The sequence below is a fragment of the Amblyomma americanum genome, chromosome 6, assembly GCF_052857255.1.
Source record: "Amblyomma americanum isolate KBUSLIRL-KWMA chromosome 6, ASM5285725v1, whole genome shotgun sequence".
In the NCBI taxonomy this organism is placed as follows: Eukaryota; Metazoa; Arthropoda; class Arachnida; order Ixodida; family Ixodidae; genus Amblyomma; species Amblyomma americanum.
In genome coordinates, this window is record NC_135502.1 from 164,007,231 (window position 1) to 164,031,345 (window position 24,115).

The following is a 24,115-nucleotide window of genomic DNA, read 5'->3' on the forward strand; positions in this document are numbered from 1 at the left end:
GTTTCTCCAGCGCGGAGTTTCTCCAACCCGGAGTTTTCTCCAACGCGGAGTTTCTCCAACGCGTAGTTTCTCTAACGCGGAGTTTCTCCAACGCGGAGTTTCTTCAACACGGAGTTTCACCAACATGGAGTTTCTCCAACACGAAGTTTCGCTAACACGGAGTTTCTCCAACGCGGAGTTTCTCCAACGCAGAGTTTCTCCAACGCGGAGTATCTCAAACGCGGATTTTCCCCAACCCGGAGTTTCTCCAACGCGGAGTTTCTCCAGCGCGGAGTTTATCCAGCGCGGGGTTTCCCCAGCGCGGAGTTTCTCCAGCGCGGAGTTCCTCCAACGCGCAGTTTCTCTAACGCGGAGTTTCTCCAACGCGGAGTTTCTCCAACGTGGAATTTCTCCAACGCGGAGTATCTCCAACGAGGAGTTTCTCCAACACGAAGTTTCTCTAACACGGAGTTTCTCCAGCGCGTAGTTTGTCCAACACGGAGTTTCTGCAACGCGGAGTGTCTCCAACGCGGAGTTTTCTCCAACGCGGAGTTTCTCCAACGCGCAGTTTCTCTAACGCGAAGTTTCATCAACGCGGAGTTTCTCCAACGCGGAATTTCTCCAACGCGTAGTTTCTCCAACGCGGAGATTCTCAAACGTGGATTTTCCCCAACGCGGAGTTTCTCCAACGCAGAGTTTCTCCAGCGCGGAGTTTATCCAGCGCGGAGTTTCTCCAGCGCGGAGTTTCTCCAACACGGAGATTCTCCAACGCGGAGTTTCTCCAACGCGGAGTTTCTCCAACCCCTAGTTTCTCCAACGCGTATTTTCTCCAACGCGCAGTTCCTCAAACGCGGAGTTTCTCCAACGCGTAGTTTCTGCAACGCGGAGTTTCTCCAACACGGAGTTTCTCTAACACTGAGTTTCTCCAACACAGAGTTTCTCCAACACGGAGTTTCTCCAACACGGAGTTTCTCCAACACTGATTTTCTCCAACAAGGAGTTTCTCCAACACGGACTATCTCCATCACGGACTTTATCCAACACGGACTTTCTCCAACACGGAGTTTCTCCAACACGGATAATCTCCAACACGGAGTTTCTCCAACACGGAGTTTATCCAACGCGGAGTTTCTCCAACGCGGAATTTCTCCAACGGGGAGTTTCTCAAACGCGGAGTTTCTCCAACGCGGAGTTTCTCCAACGCGGAGTTTCTCCAAAGCGGAGTTTCTCCAACGCGGAGATTCTCCAACGCGGAGTTTCTCCAACACGCAGTTTCTTCAACACGGAGTTTCTCCAGCGCGGAGTTTCTCCAACCCGGAGTTTTCTCCAACGCGGAGTTTCTCCAACGCGTAGTTTCTCTAACGCGGAGTTTCTCCAACGCGGAGTTTCTTCAACACGGAGTTTCACCAACATGGAGTTTCTCCAACACGAAGTTTCGCTAACACGGAGTTTCTCCAACGCGGAGTTTCTCCAACGCAGAGTTTCTCCAACGCGGAGTATCTCAAACGCGGATTTTCCCCAACCCGGAGTTTCTCCAACGCGGAGTTTCTCCAGCGCGGAGTTTATCCAGCGCGGAGTTTCTCCAACCCGGAGTTTTCTCCAACGCGGAGTTTCTCCAACGCGTAGTTTCTCTAACGCGGAGTTTCTCCAACGCGGAGTTTCTTCAACACGGAGTTTCACCAACATGGAGTTTCTCCAACACGAAGTTTCGCTAACACGGAGTTTCTCCAACGCGGAGTTTCTCCAACGCAGAGTTTCTCCAACGCGGAGTATCTCAAACGCGGATTTTCCCCAACCCGGAGTTTCTCCAACGCGGAGTTTCTCCAGCGCGGAGTTTATCCAGCGCGGGGTTTCCCCAGCGCGGAGTTTCTCCAGCGCGGAGTTCCTCCAACGCGCAGTTTCTCTAACGCGGAGTTTCTCCAACGCGGAGTTTCTCCAACGTGGAATTTCTCCAACGCGGAGTATCTCCAACGAGGAGTTTCTCCAACACGAAGTTTCTCTAACACGGAGTTTCTCCAGCGCGTACTTTGTCCAACACGGAGTTTCTGCAACGCGGAGTGTCTCCAACGCGGAGTTTTCTCCAACGCGGAGTTTCTCCAACGCGCAGTTTCTCTAACGCGAAGTTTCATCAACGCGGAGTTTCTCCAACGCGGAATTTCTCCAACGCGTAGTTTCTCCAACGCGGAGATTCTCAAACGTGGATTTTCCCCAACGCGGAGTTTCTCCAACGCGGAGTTTCTCCAGCGCGGAGTTTATCCAGCGCGGAGTTTCTCCAGCGCGGAGTTTCTCCAACACGGAGATTCTCCAACGCGGAGTTTCTCCAACGCGGAGTTTCTCCAACCCCTAGTTTCTCCAACGCGTATTTTCTCCAACGCGCAGTTCCTCCAACGCGGAGTTTCTCCAACGCGTAGTTTCTGCAACGCGGAGTTTCTCCAACACGGAGTTTCTCTAACACTGAGTTTCTCCAACACAGAGTTTCTCCGACACGGAGTTTCTCCAACACGGAGTTTCTCCAACACTGATTTTCTCCAACAAGGAGTTTCTCCAACACGGACTATCTCCATCACGGACTTTATCCAACACGGACTTTCTCCAACACGGAGTTTCTCCAACACGGATAATCTCCAACACGGAGTTTCTCCAACACGGAGTTTATCCAACGCGGAGTTTCTCCAACGCGGAATTTCTCCAACGGGGAGTTTCTCAAACGCGGAGTTTCTCCAACGCGGAGTTTCTCCAACGCGGAGTTTCTCCAAAGCGGAGTTTTATCCAACGCGGAGATTCTCCAACGCGGAGTTTCTCCAACACGCAGTTTCTTCAACACGGAGTTTCTCCAGCGCGGAGTTTCTCCAACCCGGAGTTTTCTCCAACGCGGAGTTTGTCCAACGCGTAGTTTCTCTAACGCGGAGTTTCTCCAACGCGGAGTTTCTTCAGCACGGAGTTTCACCAACATGGAGTTTCTCCAACACGGAGTTTCGCTAACACGGAGTTTCTCCAACGCGGAGTTTCTCCTACGCAGAGTTTCTCCAACGCGGAGTATCTCAAACGCGGATTTTGCCCAACGCGGAGTTTCTCCAACGCGGAGTTTCTCCAGCGCGGAGTTTATTCAGCGCGGGGTTTCTCCAACACGGACTATCTCCATCACGGCCTTTATCCAACATGGACTTTCTCCAACATGGTGTTTCTCCAACACGTAGTTTCTCTAACGCGGAGTTTCTCCAACGCGGAGTTTCTTCAACACGGAGTTTCACCAACATGGAGATTCTCCAACACGGAGTTTCGCTAACACGGAGTTTCTCCAACGCGGAGTTTCTCCAACGCAGAGTTTCTCCAACGCGGAGTATCTCAAACGCGGATTTTCCCCAACGCGGAGTTTCTCCAAAGCGGAGTTTCTCCAGCGCGGAGTTTATCCAGCGCGGGGTTTCCCCAGCGCGGAGTTTCTCCAGCGCGGCGTTCCTCCAACGCGCAGTTTCTCAAACGCCGAGTTTCTCCAACACGGAGTTTCTCTTGCGCGGAGTTTCTCCAGCGCGGAGTTTCTCCAACGCGGAGTTTCTCCAACACGGAGTTTATCCAACGCGGAGTTTCTCCAACGCGGTATTTCTCCAACGGGGAGTTTCTCAAACGCGGAGTTTCTCCAACGCGGAGTTTCTCCAACGCGGAGTTTCTCCAAAGCGGAGTTTCTCCAACGCGGAGATTCTCCAACGCAGAGTTTCTCCAACACGCAGTTTCTCCAACACGGAGTTTCTCTAACGCGGAGTTTCTCCAAAGCGGAGCTTCTCCAACGCGTAGTTTCTCCAACGGGGAGTTTCTCAAACGCGGAGTTTCTCCAACGCGGAGTTTCTCCAAAGCGGAGCTTCTCCAACGCGTAGTTTCTCCAACGGGGAGTTTCTCAAACGCGGAGTTTCTCCAACGCGGAGTTTCTCCAAAGCGGAGTTTCTCCAACGCGAAGATTCTCCAACGCGGAGTTTCTCCAACACGGAGTTTCTCCAACGCAGAGTTTTCTCCAACACGGAGTTTCTCCAACGCGCAGTTTCTCTAACGCGAAGTTTCATCAACGAGGAGTTTCTCCAACGCGGAATTTCTCCAACGCGTAGTTTTTCCAACGCGGAGTTTCTCAAACGCGAATTTTCTCCAACGCGGATCTTCTCCAATGCGGAGTTTCTCCAACACGAATTTTCTCCAACGCATAGTTTTCTCCAACACGGAGTTTCTCCAACGCGCAGTTTTTCTAACGCGGAGTTTCTCAAACGCGAATTTTCTCCAACGCGGAGTTTCTCCAATGCGGAGTTTCTCCAACACAGAGTTTCTCCAACACGGAGTTTCTCTAAAACGGAGTCTCTCCAACACTGATTTTCTCCAACAAGGAGTTTCTCCAACACGGACTATCTCCATCACGGCCTTTATCCAACATGGACTTTCTCCAACATGGTGTTTCTCCAACACGGAGGTTCTCCAACACAGAGTTTCTCCAACACGGAGTTTATCCAACGCGGAGTTTCTCCAACGCGGAATTTCTCCAACGGGGAGTTTCTCAAACGCGGAGTTTCTCCAACGCGGAGTTTCTCCAACGCGGAGTTTCTCCAACGCGGATTTTCTCCAACGCGCAGTTTCTCCAACACTGAGTTTCTCCAACACGGAGTTTATCCAACGCGGAGTTTCTCCAACGGGGAGTTTCTCAAACGCGGAGTTTCTAAAACACGGAGTTTCTCCAAAGCGAAGATTCTCCAACGCGGAGTTTCTCTAAAGCGGAGTTTCTCCAACGCGGAGTTTCTCCAGCGCGGAGTTTCTCCAGCGCGGAGTTTCTCCAGCGCGGAGTTTCTCCAACGTGGAGTTTTCTCCAACGCGGAGTTTCTCCAACGCGCAGTTTCTCTAACGCGAAGTTTCATCAACGCGGAGTTTCTTCAACGCGGAATTTCTCCAACGCGTAGTTTCTCCAACGTGGAGTTTCTCCAACGCGGAGTTTCTCCAGCGAGGAGTTTCTCCAATGCGGAGTTTCTCCAACACGGAGTTTCTCTAACACTGAGTTTCTCCATCACAGAGTTTCTCCAACACGGAGTTTCTCTAACGGAGTTTCTCCAACACTGATTTTCTCCAACAAGGAGTTTCTCCAACACGGACTATGTCCATCAAGGACTTTATCCAACACGGACTTTCTTCAACACGGAGTTTCTCCAACACGGATAATCTCCAACACGGAGTTTCTCCAACACAGAGTTTATCCAACGCGGAGTTTCTCCAACGCGGAATTTCTCCAACGGGGAGTTTCTCAAACGCGGAGTTTCTCCAACGCGGAGTTTCTCCAACGCGGAGTTTCTCCAAAGCGGAGTTTCTCCAACGCGGAGATTCTCCAACGCGGAGTTTCTCCAACACGCAGTTTCTTCAACACGGAGTTTCTCCAGCGCGGAGTTTCTCCAACCCGGAGTTTTCTCCAACGCGGAGTTTCTCCAACGCGTAGTTTCTCTAACGCGGAGTTTCTCCAACGCGGAGTTTCTTCAACACGGAGTTTCACCAACATGGAGTTTCTCCAACACGGAGTTTCTCCAACGCGGAGTTTCTCCAGCGCGGAGTTTATCCAGCGCGGGGTTTCCCCAGCGCGGAGTTTTTCCAGCGCGGAGTTCCTCCAACGCGCAGTTTCTCTAACGCGGAGTTTCTTCAACGCGGAGATTCTCCAACGTGGAATTTCTCCAACGCGGAGTATCTCCAACGAGGAGTTTCTCCAACACAAAGTTTCTCTAACACGGAGTTTCTCCAGTGCGTAGTTTGTCCAACACGGAGTTTCTGCAACGCGGAGTGTCTCCAACGCGGAGTTTTCTCCAACGCGGAGTTTCTCCAACGCGCAGTTTCTCTAACGCGAAGTTTCATCAACGCGGAGTTTCTCCAACACGGAATTTCTCCAACGCGTAGTTTCTCCAACGCGGAGATTCTCAAACGTCGATTTTCCCCAACGCGGAGTTTCTCCAAAGCGGAGTTTCTCCAGCGCGGAGTTTATCCAGCGCGGGGTTTCTCCAGCGCGGAGTTTCTCCAACACGGAGATTCTCCAACGCGGAGTTTCTCCAACGCGGAGTTTCTCCAACCCCTAGTTTCTCCAACGCGTATTTTTTCCAACACGCAGTTTCTCCAACGCGGAGTTTCTCCAACGCGGAGTTTCTGCAATGCGGAGTTTCACCAACTCGGAGTTTCTCTAACACTGAGTTTCTCCAACACAGTTTCTCCAACACGGAGTTTCTCTAACACGGAGTTTCTCCAACACTGATTTTCTCCAACAAGGAGTTTCTCCAACACGGACTATCTCCATCACGGACTTTATCCAACACGGACTTTCTCCAACACGGAGTTTCTCCAACACGGATAATCTCCAACACGGAGTTTCTCCAACACGGAGTTTATCCAACGCGGAGTTTCTCCAACGCGGAATTTCTCCAACGGGGAGTTTCTCAAACGCGGAGTTTCTCCAACGCGGAGTTTCTCCAAAGCGGAGTTTCTCCAACGCGGAGATTCTCCAACACGGAGTTTCTCCAACACGCCGTTTCTTCAACACGGAGTTTCTCCAGCGCGGAGTTTCTCAAACCCGGAGTTTTCTCCAACGCGGAGTTTGTCCAACGCGTAGTTTCTCTAACGCGGAGTTTCTCCAACGCGGAGTTTCTTCAACACGGAGTTTCACCAACATGGAGTTTCTCCAACGCGGAGTTTCTCCAACGCAGAGTTTCTCCAACGCGGAGTATCTCAAACGCGGATTTTCCCCAACGCGGAGTTTCTCCAACGCGGAGTTTCTCCAGCGCGGAGTTTATCCAGCGCGGGGTTTCCCCAGCGCGGAGTTTCTCCAGCGCGGAGTCCCTCCAACGCGCAGTTTCTCTAACGCGGAGTTTTTCCAACGCGGAGTTTCTCCAACGTGGAATTTCTCCAACGCGGAGTATCTCCAACGAGGAGTTTCTCCAACACGAAGTTTCTCTAACACGGAGTTTCTCCAGCGCGTAGTTTGTCCAACACGGAGTTTCTGCAACGCGGAGTGTCTCCAACGCGGAGTTTCTCTAAACCGGAGTTTCTCCAACGCGGAGTTTCACCAACGTGGAATTTCTCCAACGCGTAGTTTTTCCAACGCGGAGTTTCTCAAACGCCGAGTTTCTCCAACACGGAGTTTCTCCTGCGCGGAGTTTCTCCAGCGCGGAGTTTCTCCAACGCGGAGTTTCTCCAAAGCCTAGCTTCTCCAACACGTAGTTTCTCCAACGCGGAGTTTCTCCAAAGCGGAGTTTCTCCAACGCGGAGATTCTCCAACGCGGAGTTTCTCCAACACGGAGTTTCTCCAACACGGACTATCTTCATCACGGCCTTTATCCAACATAGACTTTCTCCAACATGGTGTTTCTCCAACACGGAGGTTCTCCAACACAGAGTTTCTCCAACACGGAGTTTATCCAACGCGGAGTTTCTCCAACGCGGAATTTCTCCAACGGGGAGTTTCTCAAACGCGGAGTTTCTCCAACGCGGAGTTTGTCCAACGCGGAGTTTCTCCAAAGCGGAGTTTCTCCAACGCGGAGATTCTCCGACGCGGAGTTCCTCCAACGCGCAGTTTCTCTAACGCGGAGTTTCTTCAACGCGGAGATTCTCCAACGTGGAATTTCTCCAACGCGGAGTATCTCCAACGAGGAGTTTCTCCAACACAAAGTTTCTCTAACACGGAGTTTCTCCAGTGCGTAGTTTGTCCAACACGGAGTTTCTGCAACGCGGAGTGTCTCCAACGCGGAGTTTTCTCCAACGCGGAGTTTCTCCAACCGCGCAGTTTCTCTAACGCGAAGTTTCATCAACGCGGAGTTTCTCCAACGCGGAATTTCTCCAACGCGTAGTTTCTCCAACGCGGAGATTCTCAAACGTCGATTTTCCCCAACGCGGAGTTTCTCCAAAGCGGAGTTTATCCAGCGCGGGGTTTCTCCAGCGCGGAGTTTCTCCAGCGCGGAGTTTCTCCAACACGGAGATTCTCCAACGCGGAGTTTCTCCAACGCGGAGTTTCTCCAACCCCTAGTTTCTCCAACGCGTAATTTTTTCCAACGCGCAGTTTCTCCAACGCGGAGTTTCTCCAACGCGGAGTTTCTGCAATGCGGAGTTTCACCGACTCGGAGTTTCTCTAACACTGAGTTTCTCCAACACAGTTTCTCCAACACGGAGTTTCTCTAACACGGAGTTTCTCCAACACTGATTTTCTCCAACAAGGAGTTTCTCCAACACGGACTATCTCCATCACGGACTTTATCCAACACGGACTTTCTCCAACACGGAGTTTCTCCAACACGGATAATCTCCAACACGGAGTTTCTCCAACACGGAGTTTATCCAACGCGGAGTTTCTCCAACGCGGAATTTCTCCAACGGGGAGTTTCTCAAACGCGGAGTTTCTCCAACGCGGAGTTTCTCCAAAGCGGAGTTTCTCCAACGCGGAGATTCTCCAACGCGGAGTTTCTCCAACACGCCGTTTCTTCAACACGGAGTTTCTCCAGCGCGGAGTTTCTCCAACCCGGAGTTTTCTCCAACGCGGAGTTTGTCCAACGCGTAGTTTCTCTAAAGCGGAGTTTCTCCAACGCGGAGTTTCTTCAACACGGAGTTTCACCAACATGGAGTTTCTCCAACGCGGAGTTTCTCCAACGCAGAGTTTCTCCAACGCGGAGTATCTCAAACGCGGATTTTCCCCAACGCGGAGTTTCTCCAACGCGGAGTTTCTCCAGCGCGGAGTTTATCCAGCGCGGGGTTTCCCCAGCGCGGAGTTTCTCCAGCGCGGAGTCCCTCCAACGCGCAGTTTCTCTAACGCGGAGTTTTTCCAACGCGGAGTTTCTCCAACGTGGAATTTCTCCAACGCGGAGTATCTCCAACGAGGAGTTTCTCCAACACGAAGTTACTCTAACACGGTGTTTCTCCAGCGCGTAGTTTGTCCAACACGGAGTTTCTGCAACGCGGAGTGTCTCCAACGCGGAGTTTCTCTAAACCGGAGTTTCTCCAACGCGGAGTTTCACCAACGTGGAATTTCTCCAACGCGTAGTTTTTCCAACGCGGAGTTTCTCAAACGCCGAGTTTCTCCAACACGGAGTTTCTCCTGCGCGGAGTTTCTCCAGCGCGGAGTTTCTCCAACGCGGAGTTTCTCCAAAGCCTAGCTTCTCCAACACGTAGTTTCTCCAACGGGGAGTTTCTCAAACGCGGAGTTTCTCCAACGCGGAGTTTCTCCAAAGCGGAGTTTCTCCAACGCGGAGATTCTCCAACGCGGAGTTTCTCCAACACGGAGTTTCTCCAACACGGACTATCTTCATCACGGCTTTTATCCAACATAGACTTTCTCCAACATGGTGTTTCTCCAACACGGAGGTTCTCCAACACAGAGTTTCTCCAACACGGAGTTTATCCAACGCGGAGTTTCTCCAACGCGGAATTTCTCCAACGGGGAGTTTCTCAAACGCGGAGTTTCTCCAACGCGGAGTTTGCCCAACGCGGAGTTTCTCCAAAGCGGAGTTTCTCCAACGCGGAGATTCTCCGACGCGGAGTTTCTCCAACACGCAGTTTCTCCAACACGGAGTTTCTCCAGCGCGGAGTTTCTCCAACACGGAGTTTCGCTAACACGGAGTTTCTCCAACGCGGAGTTTCTCCAACGCAGAGTTTCTCCAACGCGGAGTATCTCAAACGCGGATTTTCCCCAACGCGGAGTTTCTCCAACGCGGAGTTTCTCCAGCGCGGAGTTTATCCAGCGCGGGGTTTCCCCAGCGCGGAGTTTTTCCAGCGCGGAGTTCCTCCAACGCGCAGTTTCTCTAACGCGGAGTTTCTTCAACGCGGAGATTCTCCAACGTGGAATTTCTCCAACGCGGAGTATCTCCAACGAGGAGTTTCTCCAACACAAAGTTTCTCTAACACAGAGTTTCTCCAGTGCGTAGTTTGTCCAACACGGAGTTTCTGCAACGCGGAGTGTCTCCAACGCGGAGTTTTCTCCAACGCGGAGTTTCTCCAACGCGCAGTTTCTCTAACGCGAAGTTTCATCAACGCGGAGTTTCTCCAACGCGGAATTTCTCCAACGCGTAGTTTCTCCAACGCGGAGATTCTCAAACGTCGATTTTCCCCAACGCGGAGTTTCTCCATAGCGGAGTTTCTCCAGCGCGGAGTTTATCCAGCGCGGGGTTTCTCCAGCGCGGAGTTTCTCCAGCGCGGAGTTTCTCCAACACGGAGATTCTCCAACGCGGAGTTTCTCCAACGCGGAATTTCTCCAACCCCTAGTTTCTCCAACGCGTATTTTTTCCAACGCGCAGTTTCTCCAACGCGGAGTTTCTCCAACGCGGAGTTTCTGCAATGCGGAGTTTCACCAACTCGGAGTTTCTCTAACACTGAGTTTCTCCAACACAGTTTCTCCAACACGGAGTTTCTCTAACACGGAGTTTCTCCAACGCGGAGATTCTCCGACGCGGAGTTTCTCCAACACGCAGTTTCTCCAACACGGAGTTTCTCCAGCGCGGAGTTTCTCCTGCGCGGAGTTTCTCCAGCGCGGAGTTTCTCCAACGCGGAGTTTCTCCAAAGCGGAGCTTCTCCAACGCGTAGTTTCTCCAACGGGGAGTTTCTCAAACGCGGAGTTTCTCCAACGCGGAGTTTCTCCAAAGCGGAGTTTCTCCAACGCGGAGATTCTCCAACGCGGAGTTTCTCCGACACGGAGTTTCTCCAACGCAGAGTTTTCTCCAACACGGAGTTTCTCCAACGCGCAGTTTCTCTAACGCGAAGTTTCATCAACGAGGAGTTTCTCCAACGCGGAATTTCTATAACGCGTAGTTTTTCTAACGCGGAGTTTCTCAAACGCGAATTTTCTCCAACGCGGAGATTCTCCAACGCGGAGTTTCTCCAACACGGAGTTTCTCCAACGCAGAGTTTTCTCCAACACGGAGTTTCTCCAACGCGCAGTTTCTCTAACGCGAAGTTTCATCAACGAGGAGTTTCTCCAACGCGGAATTTCTCCAACGCGTAGTTTTTCTAACGCGGAGTTTCTCAAACGCGAATTTTCTCCAACGCGGAGTTTCTCCAATGCGGAGTTTCTCCAACGCGGATATTCTCGAACGCGGAGTTTCTCCAACACGCAGTTTCTCAAACACGGAGTTTCTCCAGCGCGGAGTTTCTCCTGCGCGGAGTTTCTCCAGCGCGGAGTTTCTCCAACCCGGAGTTTTCTCCAACGCGGAGTTTCTCCAAAGCGGAGCTTCTCCAACGCGTAGTTTCTAAAACGGGGAGTTTCTCAAACGCGGAGTTTCTCCAACGCGGAGTTTCTCCAAAGCGGAGTTTCTCCAAAGCGGAGATTCTCCAACGCGGAGTTTCTCGAACACGGAGTTTCTCCAACGCAGAGTTTTCTCCAACACGGAGTTTCTCCAACGCGCAGTTTCTCTAACGCGAAGTTTCATCAACGCGGAGTTTCTCCAACGCGGAATTTCTCCAACGCGTAGTTTTTCTAACGCGGAGTTTCTCAAACGCGAATTTTCTCCAACGCGGAGTTTCTCCAATGCGGAGTTTCTCCAACACGGAGTTTCTCCAACATGAAGTTTCTCCAGTGCGGAGTTTCTGCAAAGCAGAGTTTCTCCAACGCGGATTTTCTCCAACGCGCAGTTTCTCCAACACTGAGTTTCTCCAACACGGAGTTTATCCAACGCGGAGTTTCTCCAACGGGGAGTTTCTCAAACGCGGAGTTTCTAAAACACGGAGTTTCTCCAAAGCGGAGATTCTCCAACGCGGAGTTTCTCTAAAGCGGAGTTTCTCCAACGCGGAGTTTCTCCAGCGCGGAGTTTCTCCAGCGCGGAGTTTCTCCAACGTGGAGTTTTCTCCAACGCGGAGTTTCTCCAACGCGCAGTTTCTCTAACGCGAAGTTTCATCAACACGGAGTTTCTCCAACGCGGAATTTCTCCAACGCGTAGTTTCTCCAACGCGGAGATTCTCAAACGTGGATTTTCCCCAACGCGGAGTTTCTCCAACGCGGAGTTTCTCCAGCGCGGAGTTTATCCAGCGCGGGGTTTCTCCAGCGCGGAGTTTCTCCAGCGCGGAGTTTCTCCAACGCGGAGTTTCTCCAGTGCGGAGTTTCTCCAACGCGGAGTTTCTCCAACCCCTAGTTTCTCCAACGCGTAGTTTCTCCAACGCGCAGTTTCTCCAACGCGGAGTTTCTCCAACGCGGAGTTTCTCCAACGCGGAATTTCTCCAACACGGAGTTTCTCTAACGGAGTTTCTCCAACACTGATTTTCTCCAACAAGGAGTTTCTCCAACACGGACTATGTCCATCACGGACTTTATCCAACACGGACTTTCTTCAACACGGAGTTTCTCCAACACGGATAATCTCCAACACGGAGTTTCTCCAACACGGAGTTTATCCAACGCGGAGTTTCTCCAACGCGGAATTTCTCCAACGCGGAGTTTCTCCAACGCGGAGTTTCTCCAAAGCGGAGTTTCTGCAACGCGGAGATTCTCCAACGCGGAGTTTCTCCAACACGCAGTTTCTTCAACACGGAGTTTCTCCAGCGCGGAGTTTCTCCAACCCAGAGTTTTCTCCAACGCGGAGTTTCTCCAATGCGTAGTTTCTCTAACGCGGAGTTTCTCCAACGCGGAGTTTTTTCAACACGGAGTTTCACCAACATGGAGTTTCTCCAACACGGAGTTTCGCTAACACGGAGTTTCTCCAACGCGGAGTTTCTCCAACGCAGAGTTTCTCCAACGCGGAGTATCTCAAACGCGGATTTTCCCCAACCCGGAGTTTCTCCAACGCGGAGTTTCTCCAGCGCGGAGTTTATCCAGCGCGGGGTTTCCCCAGCGCGGAGTTTCTAAAGTGCGGAGTTCCTCCAACGCGCAGTTTCTCTAACGCGGAGTTTCTCCAACGCGGAGTTTCTCCAACGTCGAATTTCTCCAACGCGGAGTATCTCCAACGAGGAGTTTCTCCAACACGAAGTTTCTCTAACACGGAGTTTCTCCAGCGCGTAGTTTGTCCAACACGGAGTTTCTGCAACGCGGAGTGTCTCCAACGCGGAGTTTTCTCCAACGCGAAGTTTCTCCAACGCGCAGTTTCTCTAACGCGAAGTTTCATCAACGCGGAGTTTCTCCAACGCGGAATTTCTCCAACGCGTAGCTTCTCCAACGCGGAGATTCTCAAACGTGGATTTTCCCCAACGCGGAGTTTCTCCAACGCGGAGTTTCTCCAGCGCGGAGTTTATCCAGCGCGGAGTTTCTCCAGCGCGGAGTTTCTCCAACACGGAGATTCTCCAACGCGGAGTTTCTCCAACGCGGAGTTTCTCCAACCCCTAGTTTCTCCAACGCGTATTTTCTCCAACGCGCAGTTTCTCCAACGCGGAGTTTCTCCAACGCGTAGTTTCTGCAACGCGGAGTTTCTCCAACACGGAGTTTCTCTAACACTGAGTTTCTCCAACAAAGAGTTTCTCCAACACGGAGTTTCTCTAACACGGAGTTTCTCCAACACGGATAATCTCCAACACGGAGTTTCTCCAACACGGACTATCTCCATCACGGACTTTATCCAACACGGACTTTCTCCAACACGGAGTTTCTCCAACACGGATAATCTCCAACACGGAGTTTCTCCAACACGGAGTTTATCCAACGCGGAGTTTCTCCAACGCGGAATTTCTCCAACGGGGAGTTTCTCAAACGCGGAGTTTCTCCAACGCGGAGTTTCTCCAAAGCGGAGTTTCTCCAACGCGGAGATTCTCCAACGCGGAGTTTCTCCAACACGCCGTTTCTTCAACACGGAGTTTCTCCAGCGCGGAGTTTCTCCAACCCGGAGTTTTCTCCAACGCGGAGTTTGTCCAACGCGTAGTTTCTCTAAAGCGGAGTTTCTCCAACGCGGAGTTTCTTCAACACGGAGTTTCACCAACATGGAGTTTCTCCAACGCGGAGTTTCTCCAACGCAGAGTTTCTCCAACGCGGAGTATCTCAAACGCGGATTTTCCCCAACGCGGAGTTTCTCCAACGCGGAGTTTCTCCAGCGCGGAGTTTATCCAGCGCGGGGTTTCCCCAGCGCGGAGTTTCTCCAGCGCGGAGTCCCTCCAACGCGCAGTTTCTCTAACGCGGAGTTTTTCCAACGCGGAGTTTCTCCAACGTGGAATTTCTCCAACGCGGAGTATCTCCAACGAGGAGTTTCTCCAACACGAAGTTTCTCTAACACGGAGTTTCTCCAGCGCGTAGTTTGTCCAACACGGAGTTTCTGCAACGCGGAGTGTCTCCAACGCGGAGTTCCTCTAAACCGGAGTTTCTCCAACGCGGAGTTTCACCAACGTGGAATTTCTCCAACGCGTAGTTTTTCCAACGCGGAGTTTCTCAAACGCCGAGTTTCTCCAACACGGAGTTTCTCCTGCGCGGAGTTTCTCCAGCGCGGAGTTTCTCCAACGCGGAGTTTCTCCAAAGCCTAGCTTCTCCAACACGTAGTTTCTCCAACGGGGAGTTTCTCAAACGCGGAGTTTCTCCAACGCGGAGTTTCTCCAAAGCGGAGTTTCTCCAACGCGGAGATTCTCCAACGCGGAGTTTCTCCAACACGGAGTTTCTCCAACACGGACTATCTTCATCACGGCCTTTATCCAACATAGACTTTCTCCAACATGGTGTTTCTCCAACACGGAGGTTCTCCAACACAGAGTTTCTCCAACACGGAGTTTATCCAACGCGGAGTTTCTCCAACGCGGAATTTCTCCAACGGGGAGTTTCTCAAACGCGGAGTTTCTCCAACGCGGAGTTTGCCCAACGCGGAGTTTCTCCAAAGCGGAGTTTCTCCAACGCGGAGATTCTCCGACGCGGAGTTTCTCCAACACGCAGTTTCTCCAACACGGAGTTTCTCCAGCGCGGAGTTTCTCCAACACGGAGTTTCGCTAACACGGAGTTTCTCCAACGCGGAGTTTCTCCAACGCAGAGTTTCTCCAACGCGGAGTATCTCAAACGCGGATTTTCCCCAACGCGGAGTTTCTCCAGCGCGGAGTTTATCCAGCGCGGGGTTTCCCCAGCGCGGAGTTTTTCCAGCGCGGAGTTCCTCCAACGCGCAGTTTCTCTAACGCGGAGTTTCTTCAACGCGGAGATTCTCCAACGTGGAATTTCTCCAACGCGGAGTATCTCCAACGAGGAGTTTCTCCAACACAAAGTTTCTCTAACACGGAGTTTCTCCAGTGCGTAGTTTGTCCAACACGGAGTTTCTGCAACGCGGAGTGTCTCCAACGCGGAGTTTTCTCCAACGCGGAGTTTCTCCAACGCGCAGTTTCTCTAACGCGAAGTTTCATCAACGCGGAGTTTCTCCAACGCGGAATTTCTCCAACGCGTAGTTTCTCCAACGCGGAGATTCTCAAACGTCGATTTTCCCCAACGCGGAGTTTCTCCATAGCGGAGTTTCTCCAGCGCGGAGTTTATCCAGCGCGGGGTTTCTCCAGCGCGGAGTTTCTCCAGCGCGGAGTTTCTCCAACACGGAGATTCTCCAACGCGGAGTTTCTCCAACGCGGAATTTCTCCAACCCCTAGTTTCTCCAACGCGTATTTTTTCCAACGCGCAGTTTCTCCAACGCGGAGTTTCTCCAACGCGGAGTTTCTGCAATGCGGAGTTTCACCAACTCGGAGTTTCTCTAACACTGAGTTTCTCCAACACAGTTTCTCCAACACGGAGTTTCTCTAACACGGAGTTTCTCCAACGCGGAGATTCTCCGACGCGGAGTTTCTCCAACACGCAGTTTCTCCAACACGGAGTTTCTCCAGCGCGGAGTTTCTCCTGCGCGGAGTTTCTCCAGCGCAGAGTTTCTCCAACGCGGAGTTTCTCCAAAGCGGAGCTTCTCCAACGCGTAGTTTCTCCAACGGGGAGTTTCTCAAACGCGGAGTTTCTCCAACGCGGAGTTTCTCCAAAGCGGAGTTTCTCCAACGCGGAGATTCTCCAACGCGGAGTTTCTCCGACACGGAGTTTCTCCAACGCAGAGTTTTCTCCAACACGGAGTTTCTCCAACGCGCAGTTTCTCTAACGCGAAGTTTCATCAACGAGGAGTTTCTCCAACGCGGAATTTCTATAACGCGTAGTTTTTCTAACGCGGAGTTTCTCAAACGCGAATTTTCTCCAACGCGGAGATTCTCCAACGCGGAGTTTCTCCAACACGGAGTTTCTCCAACGCGGAGTTTCTCCAACGCGGAGTTTCTGCAACGCGGAGATTCTCCAACGCGGAGTTTCTCCAACACGCAGTTTCTTCAACACGGAGTTTCTCCAGCGCGGAGTTTCTCCAACCCGGAGTTTTCTCCAACGCGGAGTTTCTCCAATGCGTAGTTTCTCTAACGCGGAGTTTCTCCAACGCGGAGTTTCTTCAACACGGAGTTTCACCAACATGGAGTTTCTCCAACACGGAGTTTCGCTAACACGGAGTTTCTCCAACGCGGAGTTTCTCCAACGCAGAGTTTCTCCAACGCGGAGTATCTCAAACGCGGATTTTCCCCAACCCGGAGTTTCTCCAACGCGGAGTTTCTCCAGCGCGGAGTTTATCCAGCGCGGGGTTTCCCCAGCGCGGAGTTTCTCCAGCGCGGAGTTCCTCCAACGCGCAGTTTCTCTAACGCGGAGTTTCTCCAACGCGGAGTTTCTCCAATGTCGAATTTCTCCAACGCGGAGTATCTCCAACGAGGAGTTTCTCCAACACGAAGTTTCTCTAACACGGAGTTTCTCCAGCGCGTAGTTTGTCCAACACGGAGTTTCTGCAACGCGGAGTGTCTCCAACGCGGAGTTTTCTCCAACGCGAAGTTTCTCCAACGCGCAGTTTCTCTAACGCGAAGTTTCATCAACGCGGAGTTTCTCCAACGCGGAATTTCTCCAACGCGTAGCTTCTCCAACGCGGAGATTCTCAAACGTGGATTTTCCCCAACGCGGAGTTTCTCCAACGCGGAGTTTCTCCAGCGCGGAGTTTATCCAGCGCGGAGTTTCTCCAGCGCGGAGTTTCTCCAACACGGAGATTTTCCAACGCGGAGTTTCTCCAACGCGGAGTTTCTCCAACCCCTAGTTTCTCCAACGCGTATTTTCTCCAACGCGCAGTTTCTCCAACGCGGAGTTTCTCCAACGCGTAGTTTCTGCAACGCGGAGTTTCTCCAACACGGAGTTTCTCTAACACTGAGTTTCTCCAACACAGAGTTTCTCCAACACGGAGTTTCTCTAACACGGAGTTTCTCCAACACTGATTTTCTCCAACAAGGAGTTTCTCCAACACGGACTATCTCCATCACGGACTTTATCCAACACGGACTTTCTCCAACACGGAGTTTCTCCAACACGGATAATCTCCAACACGGAGTTTCTCCAACACGGAGTTTATCCAACGCGGAGTTTCTCCAACGCGGAATTTCTCCAACGGGGAGTTTCTCAAACGCGGAGTTTCTCCAACGCGGAGTTTCTCCAAAGCGGAGATTCTCCAACGCGGAGTTTCTCGAACACGGAGTTTCTCCAACGCAGAGTTTTCTCCAACACGGAGTTTCTCCAACGCGCAGTTTCTCTAACGCGAAGTTTCATCAACGCGGAGTTTCTCCAACGCGGAATTTCTCCAACGCGTAGTTTTTCTAACGCGGAGTTTCTCAAACGCGAATATTCTCCAACGCGGAGCTTCTCCAATGCGGAGTTTCTCCAACACGGAGTTTCTCCAACATGAAGTTTCTCCAGTGCGGAGTTTCTGCAAAGCAGAGTTTCTCCAACGCGGATTTTCTCCAACGCGCAGTTTCTCCAACACTGAGTTTCTCCAACACGGAGTTTATCCAACGCGGAGTTTCTCCAACGGGGAGTTTCTCAAACGCGGAGTTTCTAAAACACGGAGTTTCTCCAAAGCGGAGATTCTCCAACGCGGAGTTTCTCTAAAGCGGAGTTTCTCCAACGCGGAGTTTCTCCAGCGCGGAGTTTCTCCAGCGCGGAGTTTCTCCAACGTGGAGTTTTCTCCAACGCGGAGTTTCTCCAACGCGCAGTTTCTCTAACGCGAAGTTTCATCAACACGGAGTTTCTCCAACGCGGAATTTCTCCAACGCGTAGTTTCTCCAACGCGGAGATTCTCAAACGTGGATTTTCCCCAACGCGGAGTTTCTCCAACGCGGAGTTTCTCCAGCGCGGAGTTTATCCAGCGCGGGGTTTCTCCAGCGCGGAGTTTCTCCAGCGCGGAGTTTCTCCAACACGGAGTTTCTCCAGTGCGGAGTTTCTCCAACGCGGAGTTTCTCCAACCCCTAGTTTCTCCAACGCGTAGTTTCTCCAACGCGCAGTTTCTCCAACGCGGAGTTTCTCCAACGTCGAATTTCTCCAACGCGGAGTATCTCCAACGAGGAGTTTCTCCAACACGAAGTTTCTCTAACACGGAGTTTCTCCAGCGCGTAGTTTGTCCAACACGGAGTTTCTGCAACGCGGAGTGTCTCCAACGCGGAGTTTTCTCCAACGCGAAGTTTCTCCAACGCGCAGTTTCTCTAACGCGAAGTTTCATCAACGCGGAGTTTCTCCAACGCGGAATTTCTCCAACGCGTAGCTTCTCCAACGCGGAGATTCTCAAACGTGGATTTTCCCCAACGCGGAGTTTCTCCAACGCGGAGTTTCTCCAGCGCGGAGTTTATCCAGCGCGGAGTTTCTCCAGCGCGGAGTTTCTCCAACACGGAGATTCTAGAACGCGGAGTTTCTCCAACGCCGAGTTTCTCCAACCCCTAGTTTCTCCAACGCGTATTTTCTCCAACGCGCAGTTTCTCCAACGCGGAGTTTCTCCAACGCGGAGTTTCTCCAACGCGTAGTTTCTGCAACGCGGAGTTTCTCCAACACGGAGTTTCTCTAACACTGAGTTTCTCCAACACAGAGTTTCTCCAACACGGAGTTTCTCTAACACGGAGTTTCTCCAACACTGATTTTCTCCAACAAGGAGTTTCTCCAACACGGACTATCTCCATCACGGACTTTATCCAACACGGACTTTCTCCAACACGGAGTTTCTCCAACACGGATAATCTCCAACACGGAGTTTCTCCAACACGGAGTTTATCCAACGCGGAGTTTCTCCAACGCGGAATTTCTCCAACGGGGAGTTTCTCAAACGCGGAGTTTCTCCAACGCGGAGTTTCTCCAACGCGGAGTTTCTCCAAAGCGGAGTTTCTCCAACGCGGAGATACTCCAACGCGGAGTTTCTCCAACACGCAGTTTCTTCAACACGGAGTTTCTCCAGCGCGGAGTTTCTCCAACCCGGAGTTTTCTCCAACGCGGAGTTTCTCCAACGCGTAGTTTCTCTAACGCGGAGTTTCTCCAACGCGGAGTTTCTTCAACACGGAGTTTCACTAACATGGAGTTTCTCCAACACGGAGTTTCGCTAACACGGAGTTTCTCCAACGCAGAGTTTCTCCAACGCGGAGTATCTCAAACGCGGATTTTCCCCAACGCGGAGTTTCTCCAACGCGGAGTTTCTCCAGCGCGGAGTTTATCCAGCGCGGGGTTTCCCCAGCGCGGAGTTTCTCCAACGCGGAGTTTCTCCAAAGCGGAGCTTCTCCAACGCGTAGTTTCTCCAACGGGGAGTTTCTCAAACGCGGAGTTTCTCCAACGCGGAGTTTCTCCAAAGCGGAGTTTCTCCAACGCGGAGATTCTCCAACGCGGAGTTTCTCCAACACTGAGTTTCTCCAACACGGACTATCTCCATCACGGCCTTTATCCAACATGGACTTTCTCCAACATGGTGTTTCTCCAACACGGAGGTTCTCCAACACAGAGTTTCTCCAACATGAGTTTATCCAACGCGGAGTTTCTCCAACGCGGAATTTCTCCAACGGGGAGTTTCTCAAACGCGGAGTTTCTCCAACGCGGAGTTTCTCCAACGCGGAGTTTCTCCAAAGCGGAGTTTCTCCAACGCGGAGATTCTCCATCGCGGAGTTTCTCCAACACGCAGTTTCTCCAACACGGAGTTTCTCCAGCGCGGAGTTTCTCCAGCGCGGAGTTTCTCCTGCGCGGAGTTTCTCCAGCGCGGAATTTCTCCAACGCGGAGTTTCTCCAAAGCGGAGCTTCTCCAACGCGTAGTTTCTCCAACGGGGAGTTTCTCAAACGCGGAGTTTCTCCAACGCGGAGTTTCTCCAAAGCGGAGTTTCTCCAACGCGGAGATTCTCCAACGCGGAGTTTCTCCAACACGGAGTTTCTCCAACGCAGAGTTTTCTCCAACACGGAGTTTCTCCAACGCGCAGTTTCTCTAACGCGAAGTTTCATCAACGAGGAGTTTCTCCAACGCGGAATTTCTCCAACGCGTAGTTTTTCTAACGCGGAGTTTATCAAACGCGAATTTTCTCCAACGCGGAGTTTCTCCAATGCGGAGTTTCTACAACACAGAGTTTCTCCAACACGGAGTTTCTCTAACACGGAGTCTCTGCAACACTGATTTTCTCCAACAAGGAGTTTCTCCAACACGGACTATCTCCATCACGGCCTTTATCCAACATGGACTTTCTCCAACATGGTGTTTCTCCAACACGGAGGTTCTCCAACACAGAGTTTCTCCAACACAGAGTTTATCCAACGCGGAGTTTCTCCAACGCGGAATTTCTCCAACGGGGAGTTTCTCAAACGCGGAGTTTCTCCAACGCGGAGTTTCTCCAACGCGGAGTTTCTCCAACGCGGATTTTCTCCAACGCGCAGTTTCTCCAACACGGAGTTTATCCAACGCGGAGTTTCTCCAACGGGGAGTTTCTCAAACGCGGAGTTTCTAAAACACGGAGTTTCTCCAAAGCGGAGATTCTCCAACGCGGAGTTTCTCTAAAGCGGAGTTTCTCCAACGCGGAGTTTCTCCAGCGCGGAGTTTCTCCGGCGCGGAGTTTCTCCAGCGCGGAGTTTCTCCAACGCGCAGTTTCTCTAACGCGAAGTTTCATCAACGCGGAGTTTTTCTAACGCGGAGTTTCTCCAACGTGGAATTTCTCCAACGCGGAGTATCTCCAACGAGGAGTTTCTCCAACACGAAGTTTCTCTAACACGGAGTTTCTCCAGCGCGTAGTTTGTCCAACACGGAGTTCTGCAACGCGGAGTGTCTCCAACGCGGAGTTTCTCTAAACCGGAGTTTCTCCAACGCGGAGTTTCACCAACGTGGAATTTCTTCAACGCGTAGTTTTTCCAACGCGGAGTTTCTCAAACGCCGAGTTTCTCCAACACGGAGTTTCTCCTGCGCGGAGTTTCTCCAGCGCGGAGTTTCTCCAACGCAGAGTTTCTCCAAAGCGGAGCTTCTCCAACGCGTAGTTTCTCCAACGGGGAGTTTCTCCAACACGGAGTTTCTCCAACGCAGAGTTTTCTCCAACACGGAGTTTCTCCAAAGCGGAGTTTCTCCAACGCGGAGATTCTCCAACGCGGAGTTTCTCCAACACGGAGTTCGTCCAACACGGACTATCTCCATCACGGCCTTTATCCAACATGGACTTTCTCCAACATGGTGTTTCTCCAACACGGAGGTTCTCCAACACAGAGTTTCTCCAACATGGAATTTATCCAACCCGGAGTTTCTCCAACGCGGAATTTCTCCAACGGGGAGTTTCTCAAACGCGGAGTTTCTCCAACGCGGAGTTTCTCCAACGCGGAGTTTCTCCAAAGCGGAGTTTCTCCAACGCGGAGTTTCTCCAACACGCAGTTTCTCCAACACGGAGTTTCTCCAGCGCGGAGTTTCTCCTGCGCGGTGTTTCTCCAGCGCGGAGTTTCTCCAACGCGGAGTTTCTCCAAAGCGGAGCTTCTCCAACGCGTAGTTTCTCCAACGGGGAGTTTCTCAAACGCGGAGTTTCTCCAACGCGGAGTTTCTCCAAAGCGGATTTTCTCCAACGCGGAGATTCTCCAACGCGGAGTTTCTCCAACACGGAGTTTCTCCAACGCAGAGTTTTCTCCAACACGGAGTTTCTCCAACGCGCAGTTTCTCTAACGCGAAGTTTCATCAACGAGGAGTTTCTCCAACGCGGAATTTCTCCAACGCGTAGTTTTTCTAACGCGGAGTTTCTCAAACGCCGAGTTTCTCCAACACGGAGTTTCTCCTGCGCGGAGTTTCTCCAGCGCGGAGTTTCTCCAACGGGGAGTTTCTCAAACGCGGAGTTTCTCCAACGCGGAGTTTCTCCAAAGCGGAGTTTCTCCAACGCGGAGATTCTCCAACGCGGAGTTTCTCCAACACTGAGTTTCTCCAACACGGACTATCTCCATCACGGCCTTAATCCAACATGGACTTTCTCCAACAAGGTGTTTCTCCAACACGGAGGTTCTCCAACACAGAGTTTCTCCAACATGACTTTTTCCAACGCGGAGTTTCTCCAACGCGGAATTTCTCCAACGGGGAGTTTCTCAAACGCGGAGTTTCTCCAACGCGGAGTTTCTCCAAAGCGGAGTTTCTCCAACGCGGAGATTCTCCATCGCGGAGTTTCTCCAACACGCAGTTTCTCCAACACGGAGTTTCTCCAGCGCGGAGTTTCTCCAGCGCGGAGTTTCTCCTGCGCGGAGTTTCTCCAGCGCGGAGTTTCTCCAACGCGGAGTTTCTCCAAAGCGGAGCTTCTCCAACGCGTAGTTTCTCCAACGGTGTGTTTCTCAAACGCGGAGTTTCTCCAACGCGGAGATTCTCCAACGCGGAGTTTCTCCAACACTGAGTTTCTCCAACACGGACTATCTCCATCACGGCCTTTATCCAACATGGACTTTCTCCAACATGGTGTTTCTCCAACACGGAGGTTCTCCAACACAGAGTTTCTCCAACACGGAGTTTATCCAACGCGGAGTTTCTCCAACGCGGAATTTCTCCAACGGGGAGTTTCTCAAACGCGGAGTTTCTCCAACGCGGAGTTTCTCCAACGCGGAGTTTCTCCAACGCGGATTTTCTCCAACGCGCAGTTTCTCCAACACGGAGTTTATCCAACGCGGAGTTTCTCCAACGGGGAGTTTCTCAAACGCGGAGTTTCTAAAACACGGAGTTTCTCCAACGCGGAGATTCTCCAACGCGGAGTTTCTCTAAAGCGGAGTTTCTCCAACGCGGAGTTTCTCCAGCGCGGAGTTTCTCCGGCGCGGAGTTTCTCCAGCGCGGAGTTTCTCCAACGCGCAGTTTCTCTAACGCGAAGTTTCATCAACGCGGAGTTTTTCCAACGCGGAGTTTCTCCAACGTGGAATTTCTCCAACGCGGAGTATCTCCAACGAGGAGTTTCTCCAACACGAAGTTTCTCTAACACGGAGTTTCTCCAGCGCGTAGTTTGTCCAACACGGAGTTCTGCAACGCGGAGTGTCTCCAACGCGGAGTTTCTCTAAACCGGAGTTTCTCCAACGCGGAGTTTCACCAACGTGGAATTTCTCCAACGCGTAGTTTTTCCAACGCGGAGTTTCTCAAACGCCGAGTTTCTCCAACACGGAGTTTCTCCTGCGCGGAGTTTCTCCAGCGCGGAGTTTCTCCAACGCGGAGTTTCTCCAAAGCGGAGCTTCTCCAACGCGTAGTTTCTCCAACGGGGAATTTCTCCAACACGGAGTTTCTCCAACGCAGAGTTTTCTCCAACACGGAGTTTCTCCAAAGCGGAGTTTCTCCAACGCGGAGATTCTCCAACGCGGAGTTTCTCCAACACTGAGTTTCTCCAACACGGACTATCTCCATCACGGCCTTATTCCAACATGGACTTTCTCCAACATGGTGTTTCTCCAACACGGAGGTTCTCCAACACAGAGTTTCTCCAACACGGAATTTATCCAACCCGGAGTTTCTCCAACGCGGAATTTCTCCAACGGGGAGTTTCTCAAACGCGGAGTTTCTCCAACGCGGAGTTTCTCTAACGCGGAGTTTCTCCAAAGCGGAGTTTCTCCAACGCGGAGATTCTCCAACGCGGAGTTTCTCCAACACGCAGTTTCTCCAACACGGAGTTTCTCCAGCGCGGAGTTTCTCCTGCGCGGAGTTTCTCCAGCGCGGAGTTTCTCCAACGCGGAGTTTCTCCAAAGCGGAGCTTCTCCAACGCGTAGTTTCTCCAACGGGGAGTTTCTCAAACGCCGAGTTTCTCCAACACGGAGTTTCTCCTGCGCGGAGTTTCTCCAGCGCGGAGTTTCTCCAACGGGGAGTTTCTCAAACGCGGAGTTTCTCCAACGCGGAGTTTCTCCAAAGCGGAGTTTCTCCAACGCGGAGATTCTCCAACGCGGAGTTTCTCCAACACTGAGTTTCTCCAACAC